Raw genomic sequence first — 16,003 nt, forward strand, 5'->3', positions numbered from 1 at the left:
AAAACTGGACCACTCTCTTACACCATACACAAAAATAAACTCAAAATAAATTAAAGATCTAAATGTGAGATCTGAAGCAATAAAAATCCTAGAAGAGAGAACAGGCAGTAATTTATCTGACATTGGCTGTAGCCACATTTTTCTAGATATGCCTCCTGAGGCAAGGGAAGTAAAAGCAAAAATAAACTATTGGAACTACACCAAAATAAAAACCTTCTGCACAGTGAAGGAAATAATCAACAAGACTAAAAGAACAACCTACTAAATGGCAGAAGATATTTACAAATGGAACATCTGATAGAGTTAATATCCAAAATATATAAAGAACTCATACACCTCAACACCAAAAAACCCCTAATAATCTAATTAAAACTGGGCAGAAGAGATGAACAGAAATTTCTCTAAAGAAGACATACAGATGGTCAATAAACACATAAAAAGATGCTCAACGTCACTAATCACCAGGGAAATGTAAGTCAAAACTACCATGAGATATCATCTCACACCTGTCAGAATGACTAAAGCAAAAAACACAAGAAACAATAAGTATTGGCAAGGATGTGGAGAAAAAGCCACCTTCTTGCACTGTTGATGGGAATGAAAATTGGTACAGCCATTGTGGAGGTTCCTCAAAAAACTAAAAATAGAACTATGATCCAGTAACCACAGTGCCGGGTATTTACTCAAAGAATAAAAAAAACACATCAATTTGAAGGGATGTATGAACCCCTATGTTTATTGCAGCATTATTTACAATAGCCAAGATATGGAAGCAGCCCAAGTCTCTCTCTCTCTCTCTCTCTCTCTAAATATATATATATATATATATATATATATATATTATTCAGCCATAAAGAAGAATGAAATGTTGCCATTTGCAACAACATATCTGGATCTAAATAGTATAATGGTAAACAAAATAAGCCAGTCAAACAAAGACAAATGCCATATGATTTCACTCATATGTGGCATTTCAGAAACAAATGAACAAAGGAGAAAAAAAGAAAGGGAGAGAGAGAGAGAGAGAAACAAAGAAACAGACTCCTAACTCTAGAGAACAAACAGACGGTTACCACAGGGGAGGTGGGTAGAGGGATGGGTAGAACAGGTGATGGGGATTAAGAGTACACTTATCATGATGAGCGCCGAGTAACGTATAGAGTTGTTGAATCACTATATTGTACATCTGAAGCTAATATATTCGATGTTAACTATACTTAAATTAAAGTTTAAAAATTAAAAAAAAATATATTGTTCTTTCAAAATATTCTTTGGGAGAGAGGTTTTGTGAGGCTCTAGGTAAGCAAAAACATATTTTAGACACAGTCCCTGCTCTCAATAGTCTCACAATTTAATGTAGGAAAACAATGTTGAATGTATAAAGCATTGAGTATATACAAATGCCTTAACCCAGCAATTAGAAATAAATATCTCTTGGGTCACCACGATGGATCAGTTAGTTACATGTCTGACACTTGATTTTGGCTCAGGCCATGACCTCACAGTTCGTGAGATCAAGCCCAACATTGATTCTCTTTCTCTGTCACTCTGCATCTCTCTCTCTCTCTCTCTCTCTCTCTCTAAGTAAATAAATAAATATTTTTAAAAAAGAAATGTTCCTTGACATTTTCTTCTTCAAATAAATTTTTCTCTCCCTTAGCAGTCCTTAGATATAGTCCTTGTGCTCTGCGACCATATCCCTTCTATCCTTCCAGACTGCTTATCTGAGTACTTGCTATAGGATCACTCCTGGATCTCTTTAGGCTCTCAGTCTTTTGTATCTTTGGTGTATCCTTTTCTTCAGCTCCCTTCTGCCTTTTGTTCTGCCCTTTTCCAGAATAAATATAATGGTTAACCACCTCAATAGTTCTTTTGCCAAAACCTTAAGTTCTCTTGCCCTCTCCATCCTCTTTTTTGAAAGAAACTAACTGTCCACTTTCTGCACACTTTCTTCACATTTTCTCCACACTAACTCCACACTCTTTTCATGTTTTCTCTACACTTACTCCATATTCATGCACCAGAATTTAAATGAAAAAGCCACACAGGAGAGAAAGCTGGTACTCTTACACATTTATGATTACACACTATGCTCTCAGCTACAGAGGTCCCAGGCTTGATCAATTGTGGTCACTCTCTGGCCTCAACAATTGGTGATTGATCCCATGACCTGTGTAACTCAGGAGCCAATAAAGAAAACAGAAACCACACTGAGTATTTCAAAGAGAGATGAATTAACCCAGAGAACTCTTCCCATAAGCATAGAAAGGTTGAAAGAGCAAAAAGGATATTAATAACTGTTAAGTTTGCAGAAGAAAAAGAGGTGAGGAGTAGAGACATAGGAGTTCACAGGAGGAAGCCCTGTAGACTGGGTGCTCCAAGCTATAGGGGAAAGATCTCCAATTTTGAGATTTGGCTGGCCAGACCCTTAGACAGCCTGGGCAATACAGCCCAGTAGGTGACATGAAGCAGAACAATGGTTAACTCCAACTACTAAAGGAATACATCCTGGTAGCTGCTGGTTCCTCTAAGGAACATATTGAAGGGAGTGCTGGGAGTTCAGAAAGATATTGGAAGCTGGAGCTACTTTCCGCTGCTGCTGGAGTGTGAGATGGAAACTGGGAAAAGGGGAAGAAATTTCTTTCTTCCTTCCTATTGCCTTCTAATTCTCCTCTAGTGCCTCCCATTCATAGACCCTGATAAGAAACTAGCTGACAAAAGAATCTGAGAAACGTGGTCTGCTGAGTCCTAGCCCAAGTACCACAAAGCAGAATATAAGTTTAGAGTTGGTAAAAACCTGGCATACGACCTAAGCTGGAATTGGCTTGTAAATCCAGATCAATAGGAACTTCTTTTTCCTTTCAACTTCTAGGGCCATAGGATTGATCTCAGAGTGCAGGCAACACATGGAAAAGCCTGACCAAAGATAATAGTGGAACGAATCAAGTAGGAATGGGTGAGTCCCAGCACTAGGACTGCCCGGCTTCTAAGTCCCTAAAATTCTAAGATGTAGCAGAAAAGGGATGGAAGAACCATCAATTTCCATCCAGGGGAGGGGAAGGTTGCCCTATAAATAAATTTTAGAGGTTCTTTTAATAACAAAAGTTGTATTTTGGTTATGTCAAGAAGTATGCTTGTTCAATGTAATAGTTACTCCAAAAGCTTCGAAGGGGGGACTGGAGAAGGAAAAGCAAGGGAAGGAGACAGAGAAGCTCTTATCAAGGAAGTAAAAAAGATCAAAACAATGTTGTAGAAGTCAAAGATGGAGAGCGTTTCAAGAGCTGGACAGTAATGCCCAATGTCGTTGAATAAATTACCCAACGAGGGATTAATTAGGTTAATACTCCTTGTTCCTAATTTTAATAATCTTAGTATAATTTCTTTCCAGATTCCTGATTCAAACTGAGGGTAAGATTCTTTGTTTATAGTTTGCAGAATTCACTTTCTTCTCCTTTATGGAAAATCAAAGAATTAAGTTAAAGAGTGAGTACCTTAATATATGCTATCACTCAGAGAATGCACAGAAAACAAGAACATGGCTCAGCTCCTTTTCTGAAGGAACTTACAGGCTAGCCAGGGTGACCCTTATGTAAATTAAGGAGCTCTGAATCTTCAGCCAATTTTAGAAGAGAGTTGTGAGTCTTATTCTCTAAGGCATACATAGTAGAAATTATTTTGTTAAAAATCATAAGATACTTGCTAGGTCTTTTTTTATTTCATACTCTGTGCACTCATTTTTAGGGCTGCCATAACATAATGCCACATGCCAGGTAGCTTAAACAAAACAAATTTATTTTTTTACAGTTCTGGAGATTAGAATTCCAAGATTAAGATGCCAGCAGATTTGGTTTCTCCTGAGGCCTGTCTCCTTGGCTTGCGGATGTCTGCCTTCTCTCTGAGTCCTTACCTGATCTTTCCTCTGTACACATCTGTGTCCTAATCTACTTTTCTTATAAGAACACCAGTCATATTGGATTAGGGCACACCGCTATGACCTAATCTTACCTTAATTACCTCTATAACGTCCTAGTTCTAAATACAGTCACATTTGGAGTTACTGGGGGGTTAGGATTTCAACATATGAATCTGGGGACAACACAATTTTGGGCCATAACACCCTGAACACCAATTCTACACAATGTGATGATTTGTACAGTCAAGTTAAGATGATCCATAAGAGCAGGGATATTCCACATGGATGAAGACAGTTTTTCTAATCCGGTAAAAAACTTTTTTTTTTTAATTCACATTACTTCAAACTATTAAAAAATATCTGGGAAGAAACATCATCTACCTAATAAATATTAGCACTTATAACGGTGTTCCCTTAACTTTTGGCCAAACTACCTGCTGACATGAAGCTTCTGGGCTTGGGTTAGTTTCTCTGCTTTTCATGGCAATAGTTGGATGTGATAACTGCTGTTCTCATTCCAATCCAGATTCTTTAAAGAAAAGCCCTTGGGAGCGTGTATACTGTTTACTTTTTACAACCCTGCATGGCAACAGGATTTAGTGTCTCCCTCATTTTAAAAGCTCCTTTCCACGCCCCTCACAAGGCCCCCTGGGAGAAAAACATTTTCCGCATATTCTGCTTATGTATCTTAGTAGCTGATTATACTTGTATGTTGGTTTCCAAAATACTACCCGTTATAACTTGCACAACCTGGAAGCTTGCATATCGGTTCATTATGCAAAAGTCTACACTTACACGAAAATCTGTCTCCCTTTTCCTGCAGGCATCAAGTTGCAGCGCCCTGCCCTTTCACGCCATTCATAGGGTTTGGGAGGGTAGGGCAATGGCAGAACACATACTCATACATCATTGCCATAGCTGAAGAACAGGCTGGTCTTCACACTCTTCAAGGGAAATTATGTGTCTTCTATCAGAAAGCAGGGAGGGAAGCCCTACATCTCCTACTCTAAGAAATTCCTTTGGGGAACTGGATGGTGCTGTTACCTGCCACATAGGATGAGACCATGCCTAGAAACAGTGAAAGCCAAACAAACGTGTAAACAAATTCCTCTTTATTAATGGCAAATCATTACATTAAGTAATACCAAAAGTAAATGAGTATGCAGATATCAACTGTAACTCTAAGAAATTCTACTCTTATTTATTCTCAATGGGATAAATATAGTATTTTAGAATTTAGATGTAGGGAAAGTGCATCCCCCTTCTCCCCACCCTCCCACCGGAAACTGGGAGACACCCTTTTCTCTAATAATGTAAACTATGTAACAGATTTTCCAACCATGATGCCTTGGCTCACAAGTATATCCTGGAGTGTTTATAGGTGTGCCCAAATATTGATCTTCTCAGCCCTCAGGTGATCTGGATCCCAGGATAGATAATTCAGGCTCCTCTGCTTTTTACCATGTTCCTTAAAATAATTATAATGTTTGGTTTGTAATACAATGTCAGTTATTATATAATAAGTAAAAAGCCCTGTTGTAACTGACTATATTTTTCTTTTCTTTTTTTTTCCTTGTATGTCAGGAAGCTCTGAGACAAATATGAAGTTCAACTACATAAATTGTTATAGAGTTAGGATATTTTCATTTTCTTTTCTCCCTTTGTTCCTATTTTCTATATTATTAACCTCACTTTGCATGTCTTTTATGCAGATAAATCCTTTTGGAAAGAAACAAGATAAAAATTTCTATTAGTGGTATTAGGGAAGTTGAAATACAAAATGTAACCATAAAAACACTTCCCTGGCTGTTTTATGTTATTCATATTCATGACCATGCTAACAAGAAAAATGACTGTTATGAAATCCTCCAGTAGACTGCAGTTAAGCATAGGTTTTCATATTTAATTCTCAGTTATTTCTTCCACATTTTCATTTATTATATTTCTTAAAAAGTATATTTAATGAACCTTAACAATATTCAGTTGATCTGTGCATTACTGAATGAAAACAGTTAATATGGGATGATATACAGCAATGGAGCCATTGGAGTATGTAGGAAGCTACTAAGATGAAGAATTTGAAACCCATAACTGGAAGTTTCTTTAAAAATAATCTCTATAATTGTGTTCTACTATATTCCACCTTCAAAGAATCTCTCCTTTTTACCAATTTATTGTAGGTAGCATTACCGATCAAGATCTTGATAATATGAAAGAAATAATTGTAGGAAACTGTTCTACCATACTCCAGAGTACTAACATATTCCATGACTCCATTTCTCCTGTTACTAGTACACAGTAACACTGGGACACTATAAATCTGCCTAACAGCTGTAAAACTCGAATCAAGAAAGGCCCAACTATTTCTGGTTTTAAGGTCATAAATGAACCCTATGTAGTGCAATAAAAAAGGGACACTTTGTTGATATATTTCAATGTAGGCTAATGTATAATTCCAAATATCAACTCAGTAAATCTGGATGGTGTTGCCCAAAGAAAAAACAGTCTATAAAAATGTACAGACCACATATTCTTAAGAAAATAGTCCAGAAATCGAAACTTTTCTACCAAACTTCTAAGTTTAGAATAGCAAAGAGTATGAAGCTTTTGCCTATTAATAAATGCTTGGAGTTCGGATTGTTAATACTGTGTATTGAAAGAGACCCGTAGGCTTTAATGGTAAGCAGAGCTAGAAGCAAAATTGAAATTCAACAACTTATAATTTTGATTAGGATATAAGTTTAAATAAAAGAGTACAAAGGTAGAGGCCTGAGTCAGTATTTTATTATATTTTTTTGAAAAAAAATTTTTTAATGTTTATTCATTTTTGAGAGACAGAGAGACACAGAATGTGAGTGGGGGAGGGGCAGAGAGAGAGGGAGACAGAGAATCTGAAGAGGCTCCAGGCTCTGAGCTGTCAGCACAGAGCTTGACGTGGGGCTCAAACCCATGAAATGTGAGATCATGACCTGAGCTGAAGTCAGAATCTCAACAGACTGAACCACCCAAGAACCCCTATCAGTATTTTATTTTAATAAATATATCTTGCCTAAAAAAATTCCATAAAATTGTAATTGCATTTAACCCCTTTTCAAATTTTCCTTGTACTACTGATGAGAATATAAATCTAGAAACAAGATTTATTAAGTCATTATTTTCCTTTCAAATGCTCAAATTAACATAATACTAAAACCTAGTGTCATTTTGGACCTTGGGAAAATTACATAATTTTTCTAGCTCTCAGTTTTCTTTCTTTCTTTTTTTTAAGTTTATTTATTTATTTTGAAAGAGAGAGAGGGAGAGAGTACACACCCATGCATGGGGAGGAGTGGAGAGAGAGGGAGAGAGAGAATCCCAAGCAAGCTCCACACTCAGCACAGAGCCTGACGCGTCTTGATCCTACGATCATGAGATTAAGATTTGAGCTGAAATCAAGAGTTGGATGCTCAACCAACTGAGCAACCCAGGTGCCCCAAGCCCTTAGTTTTCTAATCTATGTAATACAAACGATAATAGTACCTACTTCATAGAGTTGTTTTGAGAATTTAGTAAAATTACAGGTATAAGACAATGACCACAGGGTCTGGCATACACTAAATGTCCAACAAATGTTAGCCGCTAATGTTATTATGATAATAATCTTTACCATCATATTCTGTCACTATCCTCAACTGGTAGCCTTACACTTAAAACCATCTCAGATCCCAGTTTCTTCCAATATTTTCTTAATTATTCTGTAATTTCAGCCAGGGTGACTCTAAGTAATATCCAAATGATGATGATGATGATGATCAGCTTGTTATGAATGATAATGTGAGTTTGGGGGATTTTCATATGGTATTATAGACAAGAAATCCAGGAATGCTTCAATGTAGGCTTTGTCCAGTTGTTTCTTATTATGTGATTTCCACAAAGAAGAAATATACACAAGGATCCAGGGAATATGGCAAAAAAGTTATTAGTTTATTATTAGCTCGTCCTCTACTTAAATTCCAATGCAGAGATCTCTGGTTAGCTGTGTTAATAAATGTAACCTAGTTACTTTAAGTGCTTTACTTTACGTTAAGTGCTTTTCTCACTAGTTTAAGTATAAATCCATATTTCAGGGTATTACTAACTTCAGGTTGACCACTTGGTACAAAAGGCTAAAGAGATGAGAATGCAGATACTAAGAAGTGCAAAGAAAGAAAGAAGGATGACAGGGATTACTTTTGGAGAAGACCCTTATGAAATTCTCTGGCTCTAGCTTCATGGGGCAAGAGGAAGAAGGGATATTCGCAGTTAAGTTCAGGATCTTTTATATACCATATGCTCATCTACAGTTAAATGTGATCCAACAATGTTTAAGATTTGGCTCCAATCAGATTAACATCCCCTTGGAAGGTTAGTATTTTCCTAGACAAAGGAAGAAATTATCCTTCTCTATTCTATTTCCCCATAGTGGTTCAAGAATCTTTCTAGCCTATAAATAAAAATAAATGGAATATAGCTCTACAACATGTCAAGAATTAATAATTGTTCAAAAATGTCTGAAAAATAATAATGAAATTTTGAGTTCTTGCCTTTAAGCATGCTAAAAAAGTTATAAAGGCCCAACATCTCTGAAGCTAGATCTCTTCCTGGACACAAGAACTTGGGATAATAGAAATGAATAGATTTTTGTTTAAAGACATTGTTTATTGGTTTAGCTCTCAAATAATCAATGAAATACAGTAATTAATCATCAATGAATATTTACATATATAAAGAGATGGAAGACTTCCCCTATGACAGCATGAAATACAAAAGAAAGGACAAAAATCAAATTTTTTAAATAAAATCATACCTGACAGTAACTACAAGACTATGCAGAAAACAACCAAGTGGAAAAATATCCTCCAAGACACTTGTGCTCTTGCAATCTTCTGATCAATCAACTACCTTACTATCATACCATATCATAAATGATTCTTAAACATACCCATAATTGGTAATTTTATTCTAATTTTTTTTGTTTGAACACTGAATACATTTTCAAAAGTCCTACAGACTACAAGACAAAATACCAAAAAACTGATCCAAGATTTTCTTTATTTAATTACAAAAAGTAAGAAGAAAAAATAAGAAACTTGCTGCCCATTTTTGAGTTGGTCCTTTTTAGGGTTGAATCACAAGTTTGTGAATGTCTCACAGATTCCTGAAAATATCAGTTACATTGCAACAGTTCAGTTTTAAGTTATTTTTATATCTTAAAAAGGAAATAAAATTGGCTCTGACTCCCTCATTTATTCAACCACTCAAAATATAACTCTCAAGAAGATACAATCTGTGGGGCAGAGAGTTATCATATAGTGAGGTAATTAGTGCAATATAGATGTAAAAGAAGGTATTTGGGAGTAGAGAAGAGGGAGCAAGTCACTCTGCCTGGGGGAAGGGGAAGGAGGTGTGGAAAGGATTCAAGGAGAAGATGGAAAAGCTGTTTTTCAGTATGACTAAGAGAACCAGGTGGACAAGGCAGGGTACGAGGTGTGGCAGAGGTGGAGGAAAGGACATTCTAGGTGGAGGGAAAATCTGTATACATGCTTGGAGGCATTGCAAAATATAGAATGTTTGGGGAGCATACAATCTTTTTTGCCCAGAAATCACAAAAGAAATGGAAAAAATGCAAGGGCAAGAATGCAGGTAGGTGAAGCTAGAAAATTAAACAGTAAACAAGTGGTGAATATAAAGCACATAAGGAGTTTGAAACTGATTCCCTGACGATTTCTGAAGGGGGATTAGTGGTGGTTTATTTGAAGAGTGTATTTTAGTTTATTTTTCCACAGCCTTTCATATGTTTATTGAAAAAAATATTAATTTCCCATAACTCTGTGATTAAAATAAGATGGAAACACATATAAAACGTAGTACCAGTCCACAAGGCAAACATCAATAAACAACAAAGAAGCCCAATGAATTGCCTCTTCCACTTTGTTAGTAATGTTATCATTTATTCCAACTAAACTTTCAGTAGACAACTTGATGCTGTTTGGCCCATGAAAAACAAGCCTGCCATGACCCACATGGTTATGACCTCAGTTCCAGAGACAAGTCTCCTTAGACAACACCCAGAAGGACAGTGATGAACTCAAGCATCATTGACCATTTATTTTGATCAAGACTATGATTCATTTGACCGGATTGCAGCTGGTACAATGTCTATTTCTTTCACCATACTCACCTACACCCTTATGTTTTATTATTTTCTATGATTCCAATTAAAAATTGGAATACAAATATTAGTGCATGTTTTTATTTTTGTGTGCATGGTTTTATATGAAACTCAAGTTAGTTAATGTACAACATAGTATTGGTTTCAGGAGTAGAACTCAGTGATTCATCACTTACATTTAACACCCAGTACTCATCCCAACATATGCCCTCCTTAATGACAATCACCCATTTAGCCCATCTGCCCCCCACCTCCCTCCAGCAACCCTCAGTTTTTTGTCTGTATTTAAGAGTCTCTTATGGTTTGTCTCCCTCTCTGTTTTTATCTTATTTTTCCTCTCCTTCCCCTATGTTTATCTGTTGTGTTTCTTAAATTTCACATGAGTGAAATCATATGATATTTGTCTTTCTCTGACTGACTTATTTCTCTTAGCATAACACACTCTGGTTCCATCCACGTTGTTGCAAATGGCAAGATTTCATTCTTTTTCATCGTTGAGTAGTATTCCATTATAGATATATACCACATCTTCTTTATTCATTCATCAGTAGATGAACATTTGGACTCTTTCCATAATTTGGCTATTGTTGACAGTGCTACTATAAACATCCGGGTGCATGTGCCCCTTTAAATCATCATTTTTAAACATTTTTTAAGTGTATTTATTTATTTTGAGAGAGAGCACATGAGCAGGGTAGAGACAGAGAGAGAGGAGACAGAATCCCAGGCAGGGTCCACATGTGCAGAGCCCAATGTGGGGGTCGAACTCACAAACTATGAGAAACTAACCTGAGCCAAGATCAAGAGTTGGATGCTTAACCAACTAACCCCCTAAGCCAACCCTAAATCAGCATTTTTGTATTTTAAAATAGGGAAGAAAGATTAGTAAAGAGGCCATTGTAAAAATTAATGTGCAACTGAACTTTGGCTATGGAAATAGAGAGGAGATGTTTAGGAGATTTTAAAAAAGACAGGTTAGAAGAATAGATTAGATGTTGAGGATGGAGGAGAAGGAATAATCTAGGATAAAGTCCTAGTCTGATATTAACAAATTATAGAAATCTAAGAAAGATTCAATTAGTGGGGAAATCTATTAGCTCAACTTTTCATATGCTGAGTTCATATGTTTCTGGGACAACCAGGTAAAGATATTCCATTGTCCTTTAGGTAGAGTCTGTAGCCAAGAGAGAGGTTTGGGCAAGAGATAATGATTTGCAAATCATTGCCACTCAGTTGGCAGTCTAGGGTATGGAATTGGAAAAGACAGCCCAGAGAGAAAATGTAGACAGAAGAGAAGTGACTCACTCTCATTGCATAATAACTGAGTCATCACATGGGATATCAGGTCTGATTACTTACTGATTGTACTTTAAAAAGACCTGGGCAGGGCTGGATTGTCCCAAAAGGTAAGGTGTGATCTCTTTTAGTGCCCCTCTGGCAAGGGTGGAAAAGTTAAGTTTCCTGGTCATTTTTTTTTTCCCTTTTGGATTCGTCTCATCCTTTCTATCCTGTTGGGTTCAATGCTTCTACCTGGTCTACTGGCTCCTCTCATACCTTGTCTTTTTACATAAGCCTGTTCTCCAATCCATCCAACACATTGTTTCCAAATGAGTCTTTATAAACACCTCTTCATCTTTTCCAACGGTCCTGTAGACTGCAAGGCAAAATATCAAAGGGCTAATCCAAATTTTCCTTATTTAATCACAGAAAATAAGAAAATACACTTCTCAAAAATGGCCAATCAATAAATTTCAAACATTTTGCAAAGAGGGCAATGCTACACAATGAAAAGAGCCTAGAACTGGAGCTAGATTCAATCTAAACTCAGTTCATGTGAATAGCACTACATGGAACCATATGTATCCTCCAGTTTTGTAGGCTAAAAATGGCTGGATATCGACAGCTTCATATGGTTTAACCTCATAACTTTGTGAGTCAGGACTTACTAGTAAATCAAGTTAATCTCTCAGAACTTGATTTCCATTTGTCACAAATGTGTACAGAGCCAGTGAGCACTAATTGTCTCCAACGTACATTCCCAGGTCACTGCATGGGGTGCAGTGAAAGATGTCTTTAACCAATCTGATTATCAATTCCTTCTTCCCTTGGTAGAAAATTTCTTCTCTTTGGGTTGAGGTAGAATGTCAAGAGATAAGGAGAGCATTCTGAGCTCAACAAACATAATCTGATGGATCCATATGTTTAAGTTTTTCTGTTTGGGAGTGGAAATGGAGAAGTTTTCTGTCTTTCATTGCTCCATGGTCTATTATTGATCACCCCGCCTTTGCTTCAGTCTTTTCTGAGGGGTACATTATTTCTTTAGAAATATAAATATTACTTATTTTCTGAGTCAAATAATATTCAGACCTGAGAACCATCCTCTTTCTTCAAAATGATTTTGCCTATTTTTTTTTTTTTTATCTCTTTCCTTAGTTTGGATTTCACAGTTTAGCTCTCAGAGGTCAACCTCATTTTCAGGTTCTTGGAGACAGCTCACTATGCTCAAATGTACAATTTCCATTAGTGGTTCTTGAACATTTTTAAAGCAGGAGCTCTGTTGAGGATGGGAAAGAGGGAGACAGAAAACATCATATAAAACACACAAGAGGAGTTGCTCTAGTTGAAGTAGGAGTAGGAATGGGAGCACAGAGAGCCCCCAGACCCACCTCTCTCTTATCCATGATGCACCTAGGGCTCCACAGAATACACTATGAACTCCACAGTAAAAGCTAAGAGTCTTTCAGCTTATTCTTTTGATTGAATTTCTACAAGGTACATGTGTATGTATGTGCATGTGTGTATGTGCATGTGTGTGTGTGTGTATATATGTGTGTTCATATGTGTTTTCCATAAATCCAATTCAGAAACTGGTAAACAGAATCCTTTGATAAAACAATATTCCATCCAATGTCACCCTTAAAAAAATGCTGTGATAAATTAGAGAGCTATTAATGATGGAAAAACAACAAATTTAAAGGTCAAAATACCAGATGTATGAATTAATTTAGAGATCTGTACTTAGTTACTGTTTATTAAACTCTCCCAAACAGTGTTCTCTCCAAGTCACATCCTGACTATAGCTACCATTAACTGGTTAATGTGAAGTTGTCATGCACTTATATTCACTGATGCAGGAACTTATTAATACAGGCTTCTATAGTGGTTGATCTCAATCATGTATGGGTTATGAACTTCGTGAAGAACTAGATAAAAAGTATGAAGAGTTCTCTCCATAAAAAAAAAAATTGTATGGCCACAAAAACTAAAAAAAAAAAAAGTTTATAGTTTAAGGAGGTGACAAACCTTCTGAAACACTTTGCAAGATATTAAGAGGTCCTTTCTATTGTGAGGGATATTTGTCTATTAATTGACAAAGATTTCATGGTGAGAGGGAAGAAAAGAAAACAGCTTCTAATTGTGCCTTCAAAGATACTGATGCATTAAATGCTGGTTTAAATTTCAATTATTGTATTAGTAGAAAGTGCTAGGTTATGCTGTATTAACAAACACTACCCAAATCTCAGTGGTTTGGCCTAACAGAAGTTTTTCATTCACCTGTGCCATGTAGGTTTGTACATGCCTGGTGATTACTGTCACTCAGACACACAGGCTGATGGGGCACCACTATCTAGGCAATGTTTTCTGATCATTGAGATAGGTAAAGCCAGTGTAGTTTATCACACACTGACTTATCAGTGTGGAACTGACAAGTATCCTTTCTACTCAGATTTCATCAGTCAAGTAAGGGATACTCCACGTCTGACTTTAAGAGGTGGGGAAGGGAAAGAGGAAAATGAGAAATAATGAGTACTCCCATTATCTTTGTTTTAAGAGTTAGTTCTAGGTGTTATTCACTATTTTTTAGCTTTTATAAACATGATCATCTCATGTTTCTTTGTAATCAAAGACCTTAAACTTTTAAAACTCGGTATGTTTTGGGGTGCCTGGGTGGCTCGGTCAGTGAAGCATCTGACTCTTGATTTTGACTCAAGTCATGATGATCATGGTTCATGAGATTGAGTCCTGCATTGGGCTCAGTGCTGACAGAACAGAGAGCCTGCTTGGAATTCTCTCCCTCTTCCTCACTCACAAACTCTCTCTCTCTCTCTCAAAATAAATAAACATTTAAAAATAAATAAATAAAACTTGATGTGTTTCAAAGATTCTCATCAAATATTATTTATAATTATGCATGATTTCTACTTCTAATACTTTCAAGTATTCTTTGAAGCTATATTCTGACTCAAAACTTCCAAAATTGGAAAATCAATCCCTTAGCTTTATGGAACTGCCACTATAAAAACAGGCTAACATAGTCTGGGGAGCAACAGCACACTTACTGTAAATTTCAATGAAGTAATTGAGTCAATGATGTAAAAATTATCATTGTTGTGGTCCTACTTTCTATCACTCTAGAGGTGTTCAGGCTTAGGTAAATATTCAACTATCATCTCATGCTGAAGCTATCCCTAGCTCTCCAATTTAACTCTGTATGCCTTTAGCATTTGCTTCACTGGCCCATAACTGTTTGTAATACCTTTCTGCCCCATTACACTGTAAGATCATTCACTCACTCTTTCATTCAACAAATATTTAATTTTAATCTACTTTATATTCCTATTCTTAAAACAGGGCCTAGCACAGATGGGAGTTTGTATATTATAAATAAATAAATAAATTGAAGAATACAGTTACTATTATTAGTGTTATTTTTATAGTAGTAACTGTTATTTATTGAAAGGAAGCCAGGATCTATAACCATTTATTGAATGCTTTTCACATAATCTGGGTTTTGTGCTAAATGTTTTATATGTATTATCTCCTTTAATCCTCATAATAACCCTAGGGTATAGACATTATTATTCTTTTTTTTAAGTTTATTTATTTTTGAAAGAGAAAGAGAGAGAGAGCATGAGTGGGAGAGGAGCAGAGAGAGAGGGAGAGGGAGAATCCCAAGCAGGCCACACGCTGTCAGCACAGAGTCTAAAGCAGGGCTAGAACTCAAACTGTGAGATCATGACCTGAGCCAAAATCAAGAGTCGGATGCTTAAGAGATGAGTCACCCACGTGCCGCAGCATTATTATTCTTAAGGGATGACTCCACTATCCATCTCTGCCACTCTATTTTCAGCTGCATGTAACAGTATTTATCCCTTCCTGATTTAGAGGGTTTGCTATTAGCAACTTTCTATCCCTTGGTTTCTAGGAGTGTGACTCTGTTATGGGTTGAATTGTGCTGCCCCATTCATATGCTGAAGTTCTAATCCCCCAGTACCTCAGGATGTGACCTTACTTTGAAATAAGGTCATGCAGATATAATTAGTTAAGATGAGGTCATACTAGAGTAAGGTGAGCTCCTAATCTGGTGTCCTCATAAAAAGGGGAAATTTGGATGGAGAAATACACTCAGGGAGAATGCCACATAAGGCTTGGAATTACACTGCTATAAACCAAGAACTTACCAGGAACTAGGAGACATCTAGAACAGATCTATTCCTAGTTCCTTCAGAGGGAGCATAGATCTGCCAACACTAAAGTTTTAGCCTTCTGGCTTCCAGAACTATGAGGCAATGTTTCTATTGTTCAAAACCACCCAGTTTGTGGAACTTTATTACAGCAGCCCTAGGAAATTAACTCACACTCTCAGTACCTCTTCTCTCTCAGTCTACTAGCAACTGAAAAACTTTAATCAATTTCACCAGAAGGTTATTGATCTGTGATATACAGATAGAATCAAATATTCTCAACTCTTCATGAATATTTTAACTCACTAGGTGTCTCTTCAATTTAACAAACTTTTCTACTTGTACGTATGAAAAAATAGAAAATATCAGTGGGCTTCTTTCAGTCTCATGTCTCACCATCCAATTTTACCTGCATCTAGACCCATCCTTTGCTAT

General features: G+C 36.5%; 1 long non-coding RNA gene across 1 annotated transcript in view; it reads right to left on the reverse strand.

Moving 5' to 3' along the window:
- The window catches only part of LOC115504898, a 53,481-nt gene extending 40,673 nt beyond the window's left edge, over positions 1 to 12,808 (reverse strand). The window contains exon 1 of the long non-coding RNA XR_003965835.1: positions 11,658 to 12,808. This is a non-coding gene — a long non-coding RNA (uncharacterized LOC115504898). The remainder of the gene's footprint in view (positions 1 to 11,657) is intronic.
- Positions 12,809 to 16,003: the final 3,195 nt, after the last annotated feature.

The sequence above is a fragment of the Lynx canadensis genome, chromosome F1 (assembly GCF_007474595.2).
Source record: "Lynx canadensis isolate LIC74 chromosome F1, mLynCan4.pri.v2, whole genome shotgun sequence".
NCBI lineage: Eukaryota > Metazoa > Chordata > Mammalia > Carnivora > Felidae > Lynx > Lynx canadensis.